Genomic DNA, 7660 nt, shown 5'->3' on the forward strand with positions numbered 1-7660 from the left:
CACTGTGGGGACATACTCTATGGGGGCACTGTGGGGACATCATACTGTGTGGGAGGGGCACTGTGGGGACATACTGTGCGTGGGAAGGGCACTGTGGGGACATCATACTGTGCGTGGGAGGGGCACTGTGGGGACATCATACTGTGCGTGGGAGGGGCACTGTGGGGACATCATACTGTATTGGGGGCACTGTGGGGACATCATACTTTATGGGGGCACTGTGGGGACATCATACTGTGTGGGAGGGGCACTGTGGGGACATCATAATGTGTGTGGGAGGGGCACTGTGTAGACATCATACTGTGCGTGGGAGGGGCACTGTGGGGGACATCATACTGTGCGTGGGAGGGGCACTGTGGGGACATCATACTGTGTGTGGGAGGGGCACTTTGGGGACATCATACTGTATTGGGGGCACTGTGGGGACATCATACTTTATGGGGGCACTGTGGGGACATCATACTGTGTAGGAGGGGCACTGTGGAGACATCATAATGTGTGTGGGAGGGGCACTGTGTAGACATCATACTGTGCGTGGGAGGGGCACTGTGGGGGACATCATACTGTGCGTGGGAGGGGCACTGTGGGGGACATCATACTGTGCGTGGGAGGGGCACTTTGGGGACATCATACTGTATTGGGGGCACTGTGGGGACATCATACTTTATGGGGGCACTGTGGGGATATACTGTGTGGGAGGGGCACTGTGTAGACATCATACTGTGTGTGGGAGGGGCACTGTGGGGACATCATACTGTGTGTGGGAGGGGCAATGTGGGGACATCATACTGTGTGTGGGAGGGGCACTTTGGGGACATCATACTTTATGGGGGCACTGTGGGGACATCATACTGTGCGTGGGAGGGGCACTGTGGGGACATCATGCTGTGCGTGGGAGGGGCACTTTGGGGACATCATACTGTGTGTGGGAGGGGCACTGTGGGGACATCATACTTTATGGGGGCACTGTGGGGACATCATACTGTGTGGGAGGGGCACTGTGGGGACATCATACTGTGCGTGGGAAGGGCACTGTGGGGACATCATACTGTGCGTGGGAGGGGCACTGTGGGGACATCATACTGTGCGTGGGAGGGGCACTGTGGGGACATCATACTGTATTGGGGGCACTGTGGGGACATCATACTCTGTAGGAGGGGCACTGTGGGGACATCAATGTGTGTGGGAGGGGCACTGTGTAGACATACTGTGCGTGGGAGGGGCACTGTGGGGGACATAATACTGTGCGTGGGAGGGGCACTGTGGGGACATCATACTGTGTGTGGGAGGGGCACTGTGGGGACATCATACTTTTTGGGGGCACTGTGGGGACATCATACTGTGTGGGAGGGGCACTGTGGGGACATCATACTGTGCGTGGGAAGGGCACTGTGGGGACATCATACTGTGCGTGGGAGGGGCACTGTGGGGACATCATACTGTGCGTGGGAGGGGCACTGTGGGGACATCATACTGTATTGGGGGCACTGTGGGGACATCATACTTTATGGGGGCACTGTGGGGACATCATACTGTGTAGGAGGGGCACTGTGGGGATATCATACTGTGCGTGGGAAGGGCACTGTGGGGACATCATACTGTGCGTGGGAGGGGCACTGTGGGGGACATCATACTGTGCGTGGGAGGGGCACTGTGGGGGACATCATACTGTGCGTGGGAGGGGCACTGTGGGGACATCGTACCGTGCGTGGGAGGGGCACTTTGGGGACATCGTACCGTGCGTGGGAGGGGCACTGTGTGGACATCGTACCGTGCGTGGGAGGGGCACTGTGTGGACATCGTACCGTGGGTGGGAGGGGCACTGTGTGTACATCGTACCGTGCGTGGGAGGGGCACTGTGGGGACATCGTACCGTGCGTGGGAGGGGCACTGTGGGGACATCGTACCGTGCGTGGGAGGGGCAATGTGTGGACATCGTACCGTGCGTGGGAGGGGCACTGTGTGGTCATCATACCGTGCGTGGGAGGGGCACTGTGTGGACATCGTACCGTGCGTGGGAGGGGCACTGTGTGGACATCGTACCGTGCGTGGGAGGGGCACTGTGTGGACATCGTACCGTGCGTGGGAGGGGCACTGTGTGGACATCGTACCGTGCGTGGGATGGGCACTGTGTGGACATCGTACCGTGCGTGGGAGGGGCACTGTGTGGACATCGTACCGTGCGTGGGAGGGGCACTTTGGGGACATCATACTGTGTGTGGGAGGGGCACTGTGGGGACATCATACTTTATGGGGGCACTGTGGGGACATACTGTGTGGGAGGGGCACTGTGGGGACATCATACTGTGCGTGGGAAGGGCACTGTGGGGACATCATACTGTGCGTGGGAGGGGCACTGTGGGGACATCATACTGTATTGGGGGCACTGTGGGGACATCATACTTTATGGGGGCACTGTGGGGACATCATACTGTGTAGGAGGGGCACTGTGGGGACATCATAATTTGTGTGGGAGGGGCACTGTGTAGACATACTGTGCGTGGGAGGGGCACTGTGGGGGACATCATACTGTGTGTGGGAGGGGCACTGTGGGGACATCATACTGTGTGTGGGAGGGGCACTTTGGGGACATCATACTTTATAGGGACACTGGGGACATCATACTGTGCGTGGGAGGGGCACTGTGGGGACATCATGCTGTGCGTGGGAGGGGCACTTTGGGGACATCATACTGTGTGTGGGAGGGGCACTGTGGGGACATACTCTATGGGGGCACTGTGGGGACATCATACTGTGTGGGAGGGGCACTGTGGGGACATACTGTGCGTGGGAAGGGAACTGTGGGGAAATCATACTGTGCGTGGGAGGGGCACTGTGGGGACATCATACTGTGCGTGGGAGGGGCACTGTGGGGACATCATACTGTATTGGGGGCACTGTGGGGACATCATACTTTATGGGGGCACTGTGGGGACATCATACTGTGTGGGAGGGGCACTGTGGGGACATCATAATGTGTGTGGGAGGGGCACTGTGTAGACATCATACTGTGCGTGGGAGGGGCACTGTGGGGGACATCATACTGTGCGTGGGAGGGGCACTGTGGGGACATCATACTGTGTGTGGGAGGGGCACTTTGGGGACATCATACTGTATTGGGGGCACTGTGGGGACATCATACTTTATGGGGGCACTGTGGGGACATCATACTGTGTAGGAGGGGCACTGTGGAGACATCATGTGTGTGGGAGGGGCACTGTGTAGACATCATACTGTGCGTGGGAGGGGCACTGTGGGGGACATCATACTGTGCGTGGGAGGGGCACTGTGGGGGACATCATAATGTGCGTGGGAGGGGCACTTTGGGGACATCATACTGTATTGGGGGCACTGTGGGGACATCATACTTTATGGGGGCACTGTGGGGATATACTGTGTGGGAGGGGCACTGTGTAGACATCATACTGTGTGCGGGAGGGGCACTGTGGGGACATTATACTGTGTGTGGGAGGGGCAATGTGGGGACATCATACTGTGTGTGGGAGGGGCACTTTGGGGACATCATACTTTATGGGGGCACTGTGGGGACATCATACTGTGCGTGGGAGGGGCACTGTGGGGACATCATGCTGTGCGTGGGAGGGGCACTTTGGGGACATCATACTGTGTGTGGGAGGGGCACTGTGGGGACATCATACTTTATGGGGGCACTGTGGGGACATCATACTGTGTGGGAGGGGCACTGTGGGGACATCATACTGTGCGTGGGAAGGGCACTGTGGGGACATCATACTGTGCGTGGGAGGGGCACTGTGGGGACATCATACTGTATTGGGGGCACTGTGGGGACATCATACTTTATGGGGGCACTGTGGGGACATCATACTGTGTAGGAGGGGCACTGTGGGGACATCATAATTTGTGTGGGAGGGGCACTGTGTAGACATACTGTGCGTGGGAGGGGCACTGTGGGGGACATCATACTGTGTGTGGGAGGGGCACTGTGGGGACATCATACTGTGCGTGGGAGGGGCACTTTGGGGACATCATACTTTATAGGGACACTGGGGACATCATACTGTGCGTGGGAGGGGCACTGTGGGGACATCATGCTGTGCGTGGGAGGGGCACTTTGGGGACATCATACTGTGTGTGGGAGGGGCACTGTGGGGACATACTCTATGGGGGCACTGTGGGGACATCATACTGTGTGGGAGGGGCACTGTGGGGACATACTGTGCGTGGGAAGGGCACTGTGGGGAAATCATACTGTGCGTGGGAGGGGCACTGTGGGGACATCATACTGTGCGTGGGAGGGGCACTGTGGGGACATCATACTGTATTGGGGGCACTGTGGGGACATCATACTTTATGGGGGCACTGTGGGGACATCATACTGTGTGGGAGGGGCACTGTGGGGACATCATAATGTGTGTGGTAGGGGCACTGTGTAGACATCATACTGTGCGTGGGAGGGGCACTGTGGGGGACATCATACTGTGCGTGGGAGGGGCACTGTGGGGACATCATACTGTGTGTGGGAGGGGCACTTTGGGGACATCATACTGTATTGGGGGCACTGTGGGGACATCATACTTTATGGGGGCACTGTGGGGACATCATACTGTGTAGGAGGGGCACTGTGGAGACATCATAATGTGTGTGGGAGGGGCACTGTGTAGACATCATACTGTGCGTGGGAGGGGCACTGTGGGGGACATCATACTGTGCGTGGGAGGGGCACTGTGGGGGACATCATAATGTGCGTGGGAGGGGCACTTTGGGGACATCATACTGTATTGGGGGCACTGTGGGGACATCATACTTTATGGGGGCACTGTGGGGATATACTGTGTGGGAGGGGCACTGTGTAGACATCATACTGTGTGTGGGAGGGGCACTGTGGGGACATCATACTGTGTGTGGGAGGGGCAATGTGGGGACATCATACTGTGTGTGGGAGGGGCACTTTGGGGACATCATACTTTATGGGGGCACTGTGGGGACATCATACTGTGCGTGGGAGGGGCACTGTGGGGACATCATGCTGTGCGTGGGAGGGGCACTTTGGGGACATCATACTGTGTGTGGGAGGGGCACTGTGGGGACATCATACTTTATGGGGGCACTGTGGGGACATCATACTGTGTGGGAGGGGCACTGTGGGGACATCATACTGTGCGTGGGAAGGGCACTGTGGGGACATCATACTGTGCGTGGGAGGGGCACTGTGGGGACATCATACTGTGCGTGGGAGGGGCACTGTGGGGACATCATACTGTATTGGGGGCACTGTGGGGACATCATACTGTGTAGGAGGGGCACTGTGGGGACATCAATGTGTGTGGGAGGGGCACTGTGTAGACATACTGTGCGTGGGAGGGGCACTGTGGGGGACATAATACTGTGCGTGGGAGGGGCACTGTGGGGACATCATACTGTGTGTGGGAGGGGCACTGTGGGGACATCATAATTTATGGGGGCACTGTGGGGACATCATACTGTGTGGGAGGGGCACTGTGGGGACATCATACTGTGCGTGGGAAGGGCACTGTGGGGACATCATACTGTGCGTGGGAGGGGCACTGTGGGGACATCATACTGTGCGTGGGAGGGGCACTGTGGGGACATCATACTGTATTGGGGGCACTGTGGGGACATCATACTTTATGGGGGGCACTGTGGGGACATCATACTGTGTAGGAGGGGCACTGTGGGGATATCATACTGTGCGTGGGAAGGGCACTGTGGGGACATCATACCGTGCGTGGGAGAGGCACTGTGGGGGACATCATACCGTGCGTGGGAGGGGCACTGTGGGGGACATCGTACCGTGCGTGGGAGGGGCACTGTGGGGACATCGTACCGTGCGTGGGAGGGGCACTTTGGGGACATCGTACCGTGCGTGGGAGGGGCACTGTGTGGACATCGTACCGTGCGTGGGAGGGGCACTGTGTGGACATCGTACCGTGCGTGGGAGGGGCACTGTGTGGACATCGTACCGTGCGTGGGAGGGGCACTGTGGGGACATCGTACCGTGCGTGGGAGGGGCACTGTGGGGACATCGTACCGTGCGTGGGAGGGGCAATGTGTGGACATCGTACCGTGCGTGGGAGGGGCACTGTGTGGTCATCGTACCGTGCGTGGGAGGGGCACTGTGTGGACATCGTACCGTGCGTGGGAGGGGCACTGTGTGGACATCGTACCGTGCGTGGGAGGGGCACTGTGTGGACATCGTACCGTGCGTGGGAGGGGCACTGTGTGGACATCGTACCGTGCGTGGGAGGGGCACTGTGTGGACATCGTACCGTGCGTGGGAGGGGCACTGTGTGGACATCGTACCGTGCGTGGGAGGGGCACTGTGTGGACATCGTACCGTGCGTGGGAGGGGCACTGTGTGGACATCGTACCGTGCGTGGGAGGGGCACTGTGTGGACATCGTACCGTGCGTGGGAGGGGCACTGTGGGGACATCGTACCGTGCGTGGGAGGGGCACTGTGGGGACATCGTACCGTGCGTGGGAGGGGCACTGTGGGGACATCGTACCGTGCGTGGGAGGGGCACTGTGGGGACATCGTACCGTGCGTGGGAGGGGCACTGTGGGGACATCGTACCGTGCGTGGGAGGGGCACTGTGGGGACATAGTACCGTGCGTGGGAGGGGCACTGTGGGGACATAGTACCGTGCGTGGGAGGGGCACTGTGGGGACATCGTACCGTGCGTGGGAGGGGCACTGTGGGGACATCGTACCGTGCGTGGGAGGGGCACTGTGGGGACATCGTACCGTGCGTGGGAGGGGCACTGTGGGGACATCGTACCGTGCGTGGGAGGGGCACTGTGGGGACATCGTACCGTGCGTGGGAGGGGCACTGTGTGGACATCTTACCGTGCGTGGGAGGGGCACTGTGTGGACATCTTACCGTGCGTGGGAGGGGCACTGTGTGGACATCGTACCGTGCGTGGGAGGGGCACTGTGTGGACATCGTACCGTGCGTGGGAGGGGCACTGTGTGGACATCGTACCGTGCGTGGGAGGGGCACTGTGTGGACATCGTACCGTGCGTGGGAGGGGCACTGTGTGGACATCGTACCGTGCGTGGGAGGGGCACTGTGGGGACATCGTACCGTGCGTGGGAGGGGCACTGTGGGGACATCGTACCGTGCGTGGGAGGGGCACTGTGGGGACATCGTACCGTGCGTGGGAGGGGCACTGTGGGGACATCGTACCGTGCGTGGGAGGGGCACTGTGGGGACATCGTACCGTGCGTGGGAGGGGCACTGTGGGGACATAGTACCGTGCGTGGGAGGGGCACTGTGGGGACATCGTACCGTGCGTGGGAGGGGCACTGTGGGGACATCGTACCGTGCGTGGGAGGGGCACTGTGGGGACATCGTACCGTGCGTGGGAGGGGCACTGTGTGGACATCGTACCGTGCGTGGGAGGGGCACTGTGGGGACATCGTACCGTGCGTGGGAGGGGCACTGTGGGGACATAGTACCGTGCGTGGGAGGGGCACTGTGGGGACATAGTACCGTGCGTGGGAGGGGCACTGTGGGGACATCGTACCGTGTGTGGGAGGGGCACTGTGGGGACATCGTACTGTGTGTGGGAGGGGCACTGTGGGGACATCGTACTGTGTGTGGGAGGGGCACTGTGGGGCCATCGTACTGTGTGTGGGAGGGGCACTGTGGGGACATCG

Source organism: Dendrobates tinctorius, unplaced genomic scaffold, assembly GCF_039654945.1.
Source record: "Dendrobates tinctorius isolate UK_male_01 unplaced genomic scaffold, ASM3965494v1 ptg000120l, whole genome shotgun sequence".
NCBI lineage: Eukaryota > Metazoa > Chordata > Amphibia > Anura > Dendrobatidae > Dendrobates > Dendrobates tinctorius.